Source organism: Anticarsia gemmatalis, chromosome 12, assembly GCF_050436995.1.
Source record: "Anticarsia gemmatalis isolate Benzon Research Colony breed Stoneville strain chromosome 12, ilAntGemm2 primary, whole genome shotgun sequence".
In the NCBI taxonomy this organism is placed as follows: Eukaryota; Metazoa; Arthropoda; class Insecta; order Lepidoptera; family Erebidae; genus Anticarsia; species Anticarsia gemmatalis.
Genome location: NC_134756.1, coordinates 4,422,125 through 4,438,180, shown reverse-complemented (window position 1 = coordinate 4,438,180; position 16,056 = coordinate 4,422,125). Strand labels below are relative to the sequence as shown.

The 16,056-nt window shown below is 34.4% G+C and overlaps 1 long non-coding RNA gene across 1 annotated transcript in view; it reads right to left on the bottom strand.

Annotated features, from left to right (window-relative positions):
• Window positions 1-6,631: 6,631 nt before the first annotated feature.
• The window catches only part of LOC142977115 (uncharacterized), a 31,342-nt gene continuing 21,917 nt past the window's right edge, over window positions 6,632-16,056 (bottom strand). The window contains exon 3 of the long non-coding RNA XR_012959690.1: window positions 6,632-6,730. This is a non-coding gene — a long non-coding RNA (uncharacterized LOC142977115). The remainder of the gene's footprint in view (window positions 6,731-16,056) is intronic.

Genomic DNA, 16,056 nt, shown 5'->3' with positions numbered 1-16,056 from the left:
CCCCTAGGAGGGGGGGAGAGCGGGCGTTCCGGGCCATCAGTCTGGCCACGGCAATTCAGATGATGAATTAATCCAACAAATGTGACGGTATCACTTAGCCCTAATGTAGGGGTATAATGTTACCCCGAAAATTTCGCCTCTCGCGAATTCGCTTTGGAAATCTTCGTCGTCGACTTAAATGTGCGACAGTCCTTTGTTTCTTTATAGGGATTATGTTTTGAACGTCTGGAGGTTAATGTGTGTTTTTCTTATTCACTACGCTTGTGGGCGGTTTTGTAGTTTCATTTTTTTGGTTGAGTAATTAAAAGAAAAATGTTTACGTTTCATTTTTTTGTCTCTTGTTTAAATGGCTAACCCATTTAAACAACAGTTCTGTCATCGAGTCTAAAGATTTTTAATAGTGTTCAGTCATATAATTCTGTGCAAGATTTCTCGCGCTAAATTGATTCTTGGTATAGGGACAGCCCAGGAATGTCCCTATAAGAATATATTTGTGTGTACAAGAATTTTTATAGGTCAGTTTTAACGTCAATTTCGAGTGCTAATATACGACAAATAATACCAAGAACTGATTCAGCAGTAAGTTTGTTACACAACCCTCTAACATACACAGATTAGACCTTCTAATTCAAACAACCGCACACAGATTAAGTTTACAAGAAATCCCCGAAAGATGTCGCCACATATCAAACTAAAACTCGTTACAAAATGTGACTACTCGGAATAAAGGTGTTGTTTTAATTACATTATCAGGCGAGCACACGCGGGGGTTGGGTGTGAGACGGTTAGACCCTTCTCACGGGTTGAAAGACATTCAAATAATAGTCTTCGGAGAAAAGTGGGACGTAGGCGGGTACAATGTACCCCGAGGAAGTTTTGATTGCGTTTCTGGCTGTCACGCATGACGGCTTCGATGAATTGTCCTCCGTGATATGTTGAACGTCGTTTGTTTTTATGTATACGCTTTTGTTTCAGTAGGTCAGCTCAGAGTGAGAAATTGTTGATTTCGTTGATTCGTTGTGTTGTTGCTGAGGTCTTGAACTTTGTAACACAGACTATTTGTTACTTCAATATGAAGATATGATAGGCGGAGAATAGAAGGTTCTTTCTTCTAAAAAAAGACCTTGCCCTCAAGATGTTTACGATTTCTTTTTTCTAAATAAAGATGTTTCGAATTTCTTAACAAGTTACGTATTCTATTCAGCAGTTGTAAAACATACAGGTATTTAAACCAATATTTTATCTCTTCATCAAAAACTTTTACACTACATCCAATAAAAGTTAATATACACGGAGTACATTCTAACCATTTTACTGTTCACGGCGCCAAAACACCACGTACTAACATAAAAGCCATTCTACGCACACAAATCGCTCATGACGACATTAACGCGAAAAGTTCGCGGCACGCACACACAAACACACACACACACAAACACGAACGAACTAACAAAAGTAAGTCGTCCGTGGGGGCACGTTGACCAATCGCATACATTTAACCCTTCACAGGGATTAGAGAAGCATTGTTTCAAATCCCAGTGTTCGCTGTTTGAGTTCGAGCGCCATTTTGTTCATTTAAAATGGACGGCGTACAATAGGTCACTATTGTTCGGAGAGCTAGACGGACGGAGCTGCAGCCTCGACGAATGTCGCCATTGTTTTTTACCTTTTTTTCTAATTTTACATTTTTTATGCGTTACTTGAGATTTGAGCTGACGTGGTACTTGGAACTCTCTTTAACTTAATGGGGTGACGTGTGTATAAAATTGACAAATACTGTAGGTTCAGGTATAGAGAAGTTTACATGCTTAAAAAATTCTCAGAAAGTAATTAGTATACAAATATTCTAGTAGGTATATATTTGTATAACTGTAGCTTGTACAAAATTAGCTATAATTGGCTCTTTCTAAGTAAAATATATTCTAGGAATACGATGTTTTCATGGTATTAGAAAACTTCACCTCTATCCAATTCATAGAAATCATAGAACATTTATACAAAACTAGCTGACTGACCCGACTTTGTCCGGGTATAAAGTACAAGTCTATCCCGTCGATCTTAGTCCCGTTTGAGTTTGGATACATACAAACTTTTTCCTTACAATTACAAACACATGAAAAAAAAAATTGGTTTAGTCGTTCCCAAGTTATGCGCGTACATACATTTCGTAGATTCATTTATTTAGATATTTTACTCTCTACATTCTATTTAAAAAAAAGCATATTAAATAAAATTACCAGACTAATACAAAACTCGTGCCGTCCATTCAAAAACCCATTTCATTTAAAAATCCCTTAAACAGGAATTTCTAGTTTCTATTGTCACATTGTAAAGGGTCATAGCAACTAGATCATTCTTTTGTGTTCCACGGCCAACTGCGCGGTGGTTTATGAACATAATATGACCCGTTTTGGGCCAATATTGTCCATTTTCGGTAATACAGTTTTGTCAACAGCGGGCGTGCGGGACCGGCCCTATTGTTGTAGGGTTAATATTAACAAATTGTCGAAAGTTGAAAGTAATGGATGTTGATGGCTGTGTTGATAGATTTTTATTCGATTATTTTATAAATGGATTATTTTTATTTATGATTTTTTGACAGTTTTGTTATAATAGCAAGGGCCTTTAACAGAAAAGTAATGTTTTTAAAGTTCTCTTGATTTACTTATCAGTAAGCTATAGCTGATACTATATTAACAATTACAAGTCTTGTCGCCTACGTCTCACTGTAGATGCTTCGCGTAGCATTCGTAGCAGTGAGTGTAGACATAAGTACATTATTCGTACACAAATGCTGAAATAACAAAATAGCAAACACTTCTGCGTAGGTGTGTATCGAAATATTGTTCATACAATTACATATTTTTATATAATTGTTGTATAATATAAAATAATGGAGCACAGAAAAATACACAGCAATTTTAATTTTATATTCTTCCAAAATCTTGATCCCGTCTGTTGTTTAAAAACGCCATGTGACTAAATTCTTCTTTAAACTTTTTTCTTGAAAACTGGAACGAATAATCACTAGAAAATTGGGAACACATCACCTTCTAATCCTATCACTCAGGCTTAACCCGTCAATGTTTAAATCTCTGCCCAGACACTTTACTCAATCAAACTATCCAATCATCAAAATTGCATAGTAATGGGCTGATACGTCTGTCCTTAGCCAATTCTATCGCTTTGTTCGATCAGTTCGGCTTCGACGAACATGGGACAAACACCTGGGACCATATGCTCTGAAACAGTGCTGATTAATTTAATCTAGGAACTCGATGTGGGTAAAAAGTAATGATGTGTTTTTCTGTAGGAGAGCTTGTGTGAAATGGGTTATATTTGCTGAAATAAATTGGTTCATTTATAATTTCATTATGGTAACCAAAATATGAAGTAGTAATACAAACAGTTATGTTTGTGTTTAAAAAACAAATCAATGGTATGAAATTAGTCACTAACGTGTTTTTTCTTTAAATATGGCACGGAATGGAATTAAAGTAGATAGTTCAGCTTTGGAATATTTTATCTTTTATTTTGAGTATTTTTAGACAATACTATTTGATTTATTTAGACGGAAACGAACAGCTTAATTGCTTAATATTGCGTAGTGAAACGATAACTGCGGGTAAACAAATAAAATATCTTAACCTTTGATTTTCAATCGTGTGTAAGACCCATTGCATCATAACATTATTGCGTAGTTTTCTATCTTTTAAATAACACTATTAATATACTCCTCAATAAACGAGAAAACAAATACAAAATCAAACTATAAATTGTATTTGTAGCACGCACAATACAATGGTAAAGCCAGCAACTAGTAAAGCCAATAAGGACTCTCGTCGAACACTGTAAATTACCAATTAGTAAGCTTTCATACTGATACAACCGGAAAGAATGCAGTTGAGAGAACTAATAACATAACGGTTCCGTATATTAAATGATTAATTTAAGTTTGTTTTAAACGATCTATATTGAAACAAAATCGGCTGAATTGAGAACTTCCTCCCGTTTAAAATAAATTATTGTGGATTTGATACCTGTAAAATAAAATGTTTAGGTTTCTAAAAAAGTCTATTCTATTTTGTTTTATAACGAGATAAATAATAAAATGGTTAGATTTTGAGCATTTATTTATATTTCTAATATTTATTAGGGCAGTGAGTAGCATACTTTTTTTGTTAGCAATGTTTCTTTAGCTGTTTTGATGTCAGTTTCGGTGTACCTACCTATTATTATACTAATATATTAATATTTAAACGTCATCTTTACTATGTCATGCCCACAAGGCTTTAACAAATACCCATAGATCCCTAATAAATCTATCGTCACACTCCGTGCGATATTGCGACACCTTAATTAGTGCTGGCAACACCGAGTGGTCGGGAATTGCCACTTTTTTCCACTATTGTGGGCCTTTATCGCCACTTTTACCCTACCTCTCGGGAGTCACGTTGTGCCCCGATGTGCCAATTACCACAACGATTGCAATTGTTCCGATAGCCTTTTGATTCGAAACCATAATTAGCAAGTTTGCCTTCATGTTTAGATAGTGCACTTTAAAGGGTTTTATCACACAAAATATTGTTTATTTAAAAAAAATTTAAAACAGTTTTTAAAATTAAAGGAGGTTATAAGTAAATAAAAACAACAGATTTATAACAGTAATAAATGCTCTTAAAACCAAATACTGTACTGTATGTATACCCAAAACCTTACATTCCTTGATGATTCCGACGTATCATTTATATTCATAAAATCACAGACTTTGTCTATGCATCCCGCATGAAAATAATGTAACCCTTTCTGTTACATTATAATTATATGCACAACAACCAAAAAAGAACATACTTGAAGGGAAATACATAATTTCTTCTTAGTCGACATAATAAAAGAACACATTGTTTCAGCGAATCTTTTAAATTCTAGCATCATAAATAAGTATCTATCATTAGGCTTTATCTAAATCTAAGGTAGCTGCAATAAAAACCATTAGTAAAACAACAATGCAATTATAATAGTCAGTCATATATCACATTTTCACAGGTGGATAGTGCTGCCCATTCATTTAACATAATCCTTTAGTGGTCTCTACGACACCCCAGGGTGTGGGCAACTTTGTTTTATACGCAGTTAAAAGCACATACACGTTTATACTTCCACCACTAAGAACTATGTATAATAAAGACATATTGGACTTGGAAGAATCTTAGCTTATAAAAGTATATTTAGTCGGATTAAGAAAACTGTCACTTCAAAACTGGGTGCTTGAGTCTCGATTCCTATACTGATTAAACATCGCGAACATAATATTAGTCACGACTTACTTGTAGGCTTAGTGCTGCTTAAATAAATCCTGATTGGCATAATGCACCTCAGCTTTTCGATTTTTCTATATTACTAGTAAGGAGTACGAAGTAAAGAGCTACAACCGTTTATGCTCTGAACGAAGTCTTAGACACTACATTATTTTGAAGCGGATTGCAGGTTATGTGCGGGGAATACATAGCGTTTGCTATTATTATTAATATTACACTGAAACCCGAAAAATTACCTAAACTAGCACAGGTAACATCATATTTTTTATCTCCATTGTGTACAAAGAGGCGATTGAATCATGTCCTCAACTCAAACCAAAATATGTTTTCCGTTTCTATTTTAAAAAACAAACGCGCAAAAACAAAGCGGATTACACTCTCTATTTTCAATTCACGTAGGCACTTGAATCCCAATGAATCTAGCTTAAAGGTTTTCGACAAAAAATCTCTAAACGGGAAACAAAGTCCATATTTTGATCAAACAAAAAACAAACGGAGGCGAGTACACTTAAATATTTGAGTGAAACGAGTGGAACAATAGGTCGGAACCTGTCGCTACGTTCACCGTTCGATAAAACCACCTATGGTTTTAAGAAGCGAACAGCACTTAAGCGAGACGAGTTTATGCAATGTGCTGACAGTTTTGCAAAATATATTGACTTAGTAGTTTTCTGTATTTAGTGATAGGGATTGGTACAAGTTGATGTTGATGAAGATGATGAAGGGTCAGGCTATTATTTCTACTTAACGACAACCATCGAATAGTCGTCGCTAGCCAGTATCAATGCAGATGCATGTTATTGACATTTAGTAGTCGATCGAGTTTGAATGTTTTAAAAAAATGCTTATATAGTTATAGGATATTAGAGATTTAAAAAAGTTTATATTTGCGTTTAATTCTAAGAAAATGTCTAAGCATCTGAGGAAAGTGAGTCATGTAAATATTGTGATTTTATTCATAATGGCAGTTCCACAAAGCATGCATTAGACTTGTGGATTTTACAAATTACCTACGTTACCTTAGACTGCCTTCGTGGCGCAGTGGTTTCGATTCCCACACGGAGCAATTATTTGTGCGATCCACAAATAATTGTTTCGGTTCTGGTTGTGCTTTGTGTCCGTTGTTTGTATGTTTGTAAAAGTCCCCACGACACAAGAGCAATTCTTAGTGCGGGAGTTGTCTATTTTAAACAAATAAAGTTGTCTATTTTAAACAAATGAAATAGTACCTATTTATGAGAATGTTTCTTAATTATTATTAAGCAAATAAATTAACACATAAAATTATATTTCAATAAATTTATTTTTTTCTGCTGGTTTCTTGCTACATAGTGCAGACCAACGAAGCGAGCTGTCATTAAAAGGCTTTTAATTCTTGATGGCTCCACTCTTCACGTAGTCGATACACAGATCTGGAACAAACATAAAATCTTTTTAGTATTACACTTTTTGCTTATATCTAAGAGACTGGGACGAGGTTTAGAATAAGAATAGGTTTTAGTTTAGATTTAGATGCGCTGAGAATTTGGCTAGTGTCCATCTTTAAAATAGGCTATAAATAAAATTAAATGAATAATGAGATTGTTATATTTTAGCCGTTTCATATAGAAGACTTAAAAAAGATGAGTGTATTCTCTAAATCAACTTTTGTTCATTCCACCATATTGTTACCACATATTTATAAACGTGGCAGATACGTTTCTCGTGGTCTAATTTGTTGATTCTATGGATATTGCTATAATACACATTTTCAACGAATATAATATTGACTGTGTGTAAATCGCAGTGCTTTACACTTAGATATCACATAATATTTAAAAAAGCCATAAAGCGTTTGGTAACAAATACTTAATTTCACTTCAATCTTGCAATGATTCTACAAAAACCTTAAAAAAGAACACGCTCCAAGCAACCGTCTAACATTGTAACAAGAAAAGCAGTCATTTTTTTCTCCAACTCATAATCCAATCATCGTATCAAGAAAACCAATTACGTTCCAACCTACACATTTACGTTACGTCACTACACTAACGTTGCATCATTTTTCCTTTGAAAGGCCCCGAGGCTTTTGTGGCTTACGAACATGGCTTGCCTTCAATGCACTCGAATCAGCTCATTACAGTCTTTCCTTCGCGTCATTTCCTTCAAAGATCGTACGGGCCTTGTAAATGTCGTGTTGTTCGTTCCTTGTTACTACAATACATTGTAAAGTTTTGTATAAAATTATGGGAAGAATGATGTCGCTTTCATTTTTTTATTTGGTTGAGAATGAATGGGATGGTTTATTTTGACTGGGTTTTTTGTCTGAGGTTTTCTTCGGCTTATTATTATTTTTAACACAGGTTTCTCGAACTTTGCACATTTAGAAAAGTGAACGTTATTACTAGAAGAACGCTAGTTATCAATCGTTTGTTAAATAAAGTGAAGTTAAGACTAATGAATTTATTGTTGAAGCTAAATAAAAATGTTTGTTGACTTATTGATTACTCGATCCAGAAAAAGACCCTATGTCTGTAGTAGAGCGTTGAGGTATTAAAATTATTTTATTTAACTGAGTATTTAGTATTAAATTGCAACAGTATTTACAATTATTCATGATTTTTTATTTAAAATATTACAAAAAAATACAAAACGAATTCACCACTAATCATCTAAGAAAGCAACCAAAAAATCAAAGCATCACTTACATCGCCACAGACATCTCTAGCCCACACTACGACAAACAAAGCCGCATCAATACGAACCAAAAGCACAAACTAGCTCCACAACAAGCCGGGCTTCCAGACTTTTCCGTTTGCTATGACACTTTGTGTCGCCTCTTTTTAATTAGCGTATTTTTCTTTGTAGCGGCTCCGTGTAAATTAGCCTGTGATGTGAAGAGCGTAGCGGCAAAGCTGGAGAACGCACTATCATTGCCCTCGTTTTTATACAGCCGGTAGGCATTAGCGTATTAGTGTAGACAAAGATTTTTATGGAGGAAATTGACATTTTTGAGCTGAGATTTTTGTTTGTTTCTGTGATTTGTTGTTTTGGGAGATTTGTAATTGTATTCAGATAAGACTTAGTAATTATTTATAATGATCGTATTACGAAGTGGTATTTACTTGTAACTAGCAAATGTCACTAGACAAGATACTTACAATATCTTCTCGAAGAAATAAATAAAATTAATTTTAATGTTGGCGATTAACGCAAATATTTACAAACGGTTTGTAAATATTAGAGTAAAGAATCATAAAATTAAATAGCTTTAAGTTAAAAAAAAACAAAAGAAATGCTTTATGTTTTACCGTAGATCGGGACATTGCCATAAAACTAGACTAACAAACTATTATTACTATTCATAATAGTTATTAACGCACAAATATTAATCTATATTACGCATATCATTAAAACGTCTCCATAATTCTCCACTAAAGTTACACACATAAATTCAGCACAAACATCTCAAACACTACCCAGAGGCATATAGTAGCACATTAGAATTTTAACTTCAGCAGTTTCAGCCGCGAAGATTAACAAATCCCAATCACGGGAGAGATTCGCGTATTCATACCAAACTTTCCGCCCAAGAGAGGGATAGAACATACAAATTACACGTGAATGAGTGAGACAGAAAGCGTGAGTACAGTACATGGGTCTGACATAATGATATATTAATTTCTGTCGCGGGCTTCCATTGTTTTGGTAGGTATTTTACGAGGTGACGTATGGTCATTATGTTTTCATAGTTTCATATAAAGATGATTCAAAGGCGTAATGCGTGTGTTTAATGATAGAAGTATATTGTTGGTGATAAATGCGTTATTGCGAATATATTGTTGTTCAGCAGTTGGTTGTTTTAAGACATTATAGTGGGAGTTATCTTTGAAGGACTGGGTACTAAAATAGTTTAAGCCATTTTCATTTCAGCTAACGACCAAGAAATTAAAAGAAAACTTTCTTATACTTAAATATGCTTAGTGTTATTTTTAACTACTTTTTTAATTATCATTCAATGAATGAAAATATATTAATTAAAATCATGCATAGATCCCCGCACCAACAAAACTGGTGTTAAATTATGTATGTTATTTCAAAATAATAAACATAATAATTTTAAACAAGTATTTGCAAAAATGTAATTACAGAATATCCAACTTATTACTTCTTAAGTATTTTAAAACATAACTTGAGACGTCCTTTATTACGTAAGCGTTATTTTACTCTACATATCATACAAAAAAATACGAACCTAAATTAAGGTGATATTTATAGCAAAAGCCTTAAATTCCCATACATGATAACATCAGAACGACTCTACATTATAACAGAGTACGCCTACCGTGGCTCGCTAATGAGGCTCTATCTTTGATATCGATATTCTTGTATGTAGCTCTTTGAGAGCCGTAGAGCCTCTCGTAATCATTTACCTATAGTGGGCTGTGTGAAACTATTTATACAGATTTAAAGCTGCTTAGTAATTATTATAACACGTAAATTGTTGACGTTTTGAAAGTACCTATATGGCGTGACAGTAAAGTAATTTAACTATTTTCTATTGTATTCATTATTTTATTTCAGCAAACTAAATTAATAATCATTACCAATACATACTTTTACTTTATTTGAATTCTCACTATTCAATATAAATTTTTATATATGATGGACTCTAAGCCCTCCGTCGTTCGGGAGGAGACCTTTGCCCAGAAGTGGGACAGTAATTGGTTAAAAAAAAACTACTAGTTACAACAAAATGTAACCTTTTACAAGTCAAAACAAGTAAACTAATTTCGTTACTAATTCAATGGCAAAGAGAAGAAAATCGTCTCAAATCATTCTTCTATCCGTTGCGTTTCATTTTGAATAACTATTAATATATTAAACAAGGGTTTGGAAGAAATCGTAGTTATAGGCCCAAGTAAACCTCTTTTCTTTCCACAAAACTATCGTTTCTTTTAACCCCATCTTAGAACCAACTCATCTACATCTCGCGTTTCACATTCGAGCGCGTCCGATCGCAGGCCATTAGTGTATGACGTCATAGAAGGGGCTGATAATTAGCGTTGCCAATCCACCCTCAGCATATGGCGATCGACGTGCAAGTCATTCACGAGATGGGGGTGGAAATTTACGTGTTAAATATTAGACGAATAATAGGTAAATATATTTTTAGGAGAATCTTTTCTGACGTAGACATTTGGTAAAATTTTTTGGGAGGTGTCATTAATAGCTTTGGTCTAACATGAAATTTATTCATAACCATAAAAAATACTTTTAAAAAGTCCCGTGTCTATTGTATTATTAAGACTATAGTTATAATATTTCTTACGTTGCCTAAGATATGCATTTGTACTCTATACTCCATAGATTGGATTGAAAACATTAGCACTATTTTACTGATACTAGTAGTAAGCTAGAAAGGTTCAAGGTTCTCTTAATAATTATTTCAAGTAAAAATATAAAATTACCAATTTGCGGAGAAAAAATCATTCATCTTCCCTACCTCCAAAAATCCTTAGCCTTATAAAAACATTTCCATCATACACGAGTGTATTTGTATAATATATGTTCACAAGAACATTAAGTAACACATAAATAATTCATAAAGTTTCATCCACAGAAAACATCACAGGAACGAGAACTCTCCAGCCGCTCATCAAAGACTAATACACGAACTTCACGTATTAATTATACGAAAATCAACATAAACAAACAAAATAACTACCTACACGGTTAACTGGAAATATTTCACTGGATATCCGACATTTCTTATCCTACCCACTTAAAACATTCGAAGGGCAATGGGTCCTCCGAGTGTCATTCATCAACAACTCCGAACTTTGCATGTACCCAAAACCTCTTATTATTTGCCACCCTACACTATAAAATTGGACCAAATGTGCCTATACAACATTTACAAATCTCAGCTTTATCACACACAAAATAAAGCTTATATTTCTTTGTGTGTCTATGTTAAAACACAGTCGTTTTAAAGCATTAATTATCGCGTTCGGCCCCAGTTTTAGGGTAAACCCTTTAGGAAAATTTCGTCCCTTACTGGTCACCCCTCGTGGTCGTCGCGTGCCTTAGTCATTAGTATGCGCTATGTAAACTAAGGTATGTTGAAAAGGTTCCGTTTAATTTCAACGATATTTGCCGTTTGATATGCTAAGAATGGTGATAGTTGAATGAAATGAACCTCTGAATATATATGAGGACTGTAAATTGATACTGTGGGGGAATATGATGATGATCATATAAAATTAATATGAAACATACTTATGGGAAAGTTTCAAATCACAATTTTTAACAAAAACTTCAATATTTTACATACATCTAACGGGTTTTATGAGTAATGAAGAAAAAATAATGACGAGGCTATTCTCATCCACAGAACTTTATATCAGTATGTCTTTAGTGACGACTTGGAGTCCAAATTCCGATAAAATTCAATTTATCCAATTTTAATCCAATCCATATCGCTCATCATAAACCCAGACCACACGACCAAAAATGTAAGTATAAGCAAAGTAAACTCCATATGCTTTTTGTACGATACGCGATTCCATATCGAAGTTCGTCAAGCCTTGCTGGACAAATTATTTTTTCTTTTACACAAGGAGCTAATTCGATGCGCGTCCTCATAGCACCGATCCTAATTTAGAATGGCTCGAGACATCGCATTAATCAGATCATAATTGCTCAAAGCACCTTCTCAAATATCAAAATAATCATCTTGAACATGTGATACAAGAGTACCTGTCGAGTGTCGCATTAGTACGCTACAATGCGCTCCCTTACATTTAGTTTATGCAAAATTAGTTTTCCAATACAAAGGCCCCGCGTCTAAGCCGTATTAGCTTATCTTTCCACTTGGCACGCTATAAATTGGTCAAAATCTCGTTGGCTCCTCGACTTTGCCACGTATTCCTAAGTGGTAGGGTAGCCATGGGTAATTGGGAGTTGGGATTGTGATTTGTTGTTGCTGGCGGTAAAGTTGTTTTGTTCTGTGTAGAGATTTCTTACTGACTATCGTAGGTTTTTTGTTTTACATCAAAAGTACAATATTGTAAATAAAAAGTTAGATAAGTTATACTTTCTTAAAATCACTCATGATTCAATTCAAAAGTTCAAGTTCGGTACAACCCTTATTTTTTTAGCAAGATTTTTTTACTTCAATAAGTATGAGTACGCAAAACAAACTAATCGACATTGCTATTCCTATTCTTGATTTCAACAATATAATCTTCTGTTAATCCAAATCGGTCAATACCTACAAAGTCTTGCGGAAAATATCTTGAAATAAAATAAACAAAGGGAAGCCCTCTAAAAAAAATTAATCACTTTGGAAGCAAACATGGTATCCTCTATAATGACTGTGGTTAAGAAAGTATTCAAAATTTCTGCAGAATTGATATGAAAACAAAAATTCCTCGGCCATGTTTATTAATAGAACGAATCCCAAAAATTAAGCACATCACAGTGTCTCTACAATGAAAGCTAGTGGCTCTTGCGAGTGGTATCACCGTTTTGCTATGTTCAACGAGTTGAAAGATAACATCGGTACAATATGTTCTATTATTGCCTCTGATAACAATACACTTTGTTTATGTATTAGTACATAGATTTATTACCTATGAAGGGGCGATTGTAGATTATTTAGTGTTGTGTGATTGGTTTGAATATTAGATTGCTTGCTGAATGTACGAATTCGTTTTTGAAATGAATGCCGTTAAGTAACTATTTTTAATGGTTGAAATTGTAATAAGATATTTTACGCGCTACATTGTTAAGACTGAGTTACTAGTAAAGGGCGTTTTTATACTTATTAAAAATTAATAATAATTTATATTCGATTACAATTAAGTATTATTTTTCAATTCAAAGGTATAATTTTCCTTAAAAATACCAAAATGACTAACAAAATGCTTTATATAAAGCGATTCCGGCAGGAAACGCCAAACACACAGACTTCGAACAAACAATGGAACCCACGAGGTTTCCCTAAATACCTATAGTACACCTTAGCCACTGAATTATCTAAAGGTAATTAACAATTCAAGTTTTTAAAAAACTACTAAAAATAGAAAAAAATCCAAAAACAAGTAAACTCCTCTATCACCCCATTTAGCGCCCGGGGCAAAATTTTTAACACAACAAGTTTCATTATCAAACTAACACAAAACTAAGATAAGGTCCCTCCCTACAGTAATCTTTACACACCCCACCAAAAGCTTCTCAAACTTTGAAACAAAGTTGGAATAACTTTGGAAGACCAAGGGCTGTTTAGAAAGGACCCCAAACTTGGCCCGACTCTGAAATATTAATGTAGTTTCAGAGAATCGTATATGAGAGGTGTATACGGTTTCTCGATATTTGCTAATGGTACCCTGCTAGCCGGTTAATATCGATACTTTATCTATACGTTTGTACGCGTCAATGCATCTATGTCGGTGCTCGAACAAACTTAGCGTTCAAGGAACGCTGCTAATTTGCGATCTCCAGATGCTTCTAAGAATTGTTGTATTGAAAAGTAGGGCTTGTTATAACCTTTGTTGGCGAGTCGAGTGCTTCTTACGTTTAGTGGTTGCTGACTGTACTGGGTTTGTTTCTTCACTCGCCCACTTGAGTTAAAAATACAATAAAATGTATCTGATATACTTAGTCGAAAGGAGAACATGCCACCAAGTAGTATTTACAATTTTTGAAATCATCTCATTTTTACCTAACCCCTTTCAAAATTGTGACCTCGATATTATTTATAAGTAAGAAAAAAAATACATTTTTATCGCCTTAAGATAATCTTCTTAAGATAAGGATAAAAAATCAAGCCAAAAGTATCCCTTGAAAAAGTTCGCAGCCGTCTCGAGATTTCGTAAAAAAACGTGACTCAACACTTTTCAGGTTTCTCGTTGCAAGGACTAACTTGTTTACCAACTTGTACCGAGATCTATATTCAGATACGAACGGGTGTCCGTACGCCATTGCGTGCAAATTCACGCACACACATGCACAAATATGGATATGCGGACTATAGAACACATGCGAAGATTTTCGCACACAGGCGCAATCGTCGGGCAAATTTTCAACATGGCACACCAAGTTAGGGGTGGACTACACTCGTGTCCTTCCTTTTGATTGCAATTAATTCGGAAACTAGGGGGGGCGGCGGGCGGCGCGCGGGCTGGCGAGCGGGGAGGGAGGGGGGGACCAAAGGGTTCGTTCGGCCAATGCGCAGGGCCGAACTTGGGAATGAATTGTTGGAGTTGCAAAGTTGGTACAAGTGTTCGGTTTGGTTAGCGGTCTTTAGTTCTAGTTCTGTTTCTATTGATTTGCGATCAAGTTTTTGCGGTGATTTCACGTGTAACGGTATTTGATGATGGAGTTATGATTTTGATGTTGAACTTTCTGACGGAGTGGGAGTTATAGATGTATTTTGGTGAGGTTAAATTACTTTGGAGTTGCTTCTAAATTGGATAGTTGCTAGAAGTAATATTAATGAAACAAAGTTTCTTAACATATATTGTAACGAATCATATTACCGTACTAAAAGATCACGTAGCAACATCTTTTAAAACAAAAAAGACAACCAAATTAATATTATTTAACCACAAAACTAACAAAACAAAAATGACCACTACTACGAGTACAAAAATCTTTACAAGTATTTTCTGACATTCCAGTCGCACTCCAGCCCTGGCCCTCAAACGGTCTACCCCGCCATTACCCGGTGAAAAATACCCAGACATTTTTATCCCGTACTTATAACCTGTTAGACTTGTTTTCTTTTTGCAATTAGTGACTGGGGATATTAACGGCCTCTGCCTCGATATCTACCAGATGAGAATGATATCATAAGTATAAGTAGTAATTATAAGTATAAATATCTACGTGTGAGCAGTTTTACGAATGTTTTTTTTTATACAGAGTGCGTTTTTGACAGTCAGTACTATCGGATATCGAAAACGCGATATCGGATATCGGATATCGCGCGCGGCGTTCGCTAAGGTTCAGATTATGGTTTACAAATTTCTCGAGTGCTAGCCGGATATCTATAGTCGAAAGTAGCAGAGAATCGCACTTTGCACATATGAAAAAAGAAAATTATGATATATCATTTTTACCAACTCTTCATTCTTTACCAATTTTAGTATTTTACGTTTCAAAATGTTATACAATGCTTAGAACTTGTATTAACACGTGTAAGAAAGTTTCATGCGCATATCCAAGTTCCTGTTATTATAAATAAGTTATTGACTCGAGTGGCGTTAGCGTCTCGTTTTTATAGAAGAAGCCTGCCTGATCACTACACCATAGTCGAGTTAGTGGTTCAGTGAAATCGAAGCAAATAGATGGTTTGTTATTTAAAATTATATTGTTAGTATGAATATTCTTTGGTTCAAGTAGATAACTAAACAAATCAGTAGCTTGTCTGATTTACATCTTAGTCGATACAGCGGTGAAGTCGTAAAAGCGTAACATATATATAGATAGACTTTATAGTATTGGTATGGATATTTTTTATTGGTAGGAACTAAACTTCGTTAGGCCTATCTCTTGTTAAAGATATGGTATTGCAAAACTCATGCAAAACGATAGTGAATTCGATAAGATATTTTCATCATTTAGTTCTTTGTTCTCTAAAAGACACTTGTAAGTATTTTTCGTCTAGCCGTTGTTGTGTAGACGCACGTGTTTTCAGATTATAGACTATTTTTGTACATGCTTCTGATAAATTTATACGTACTTGACCCAT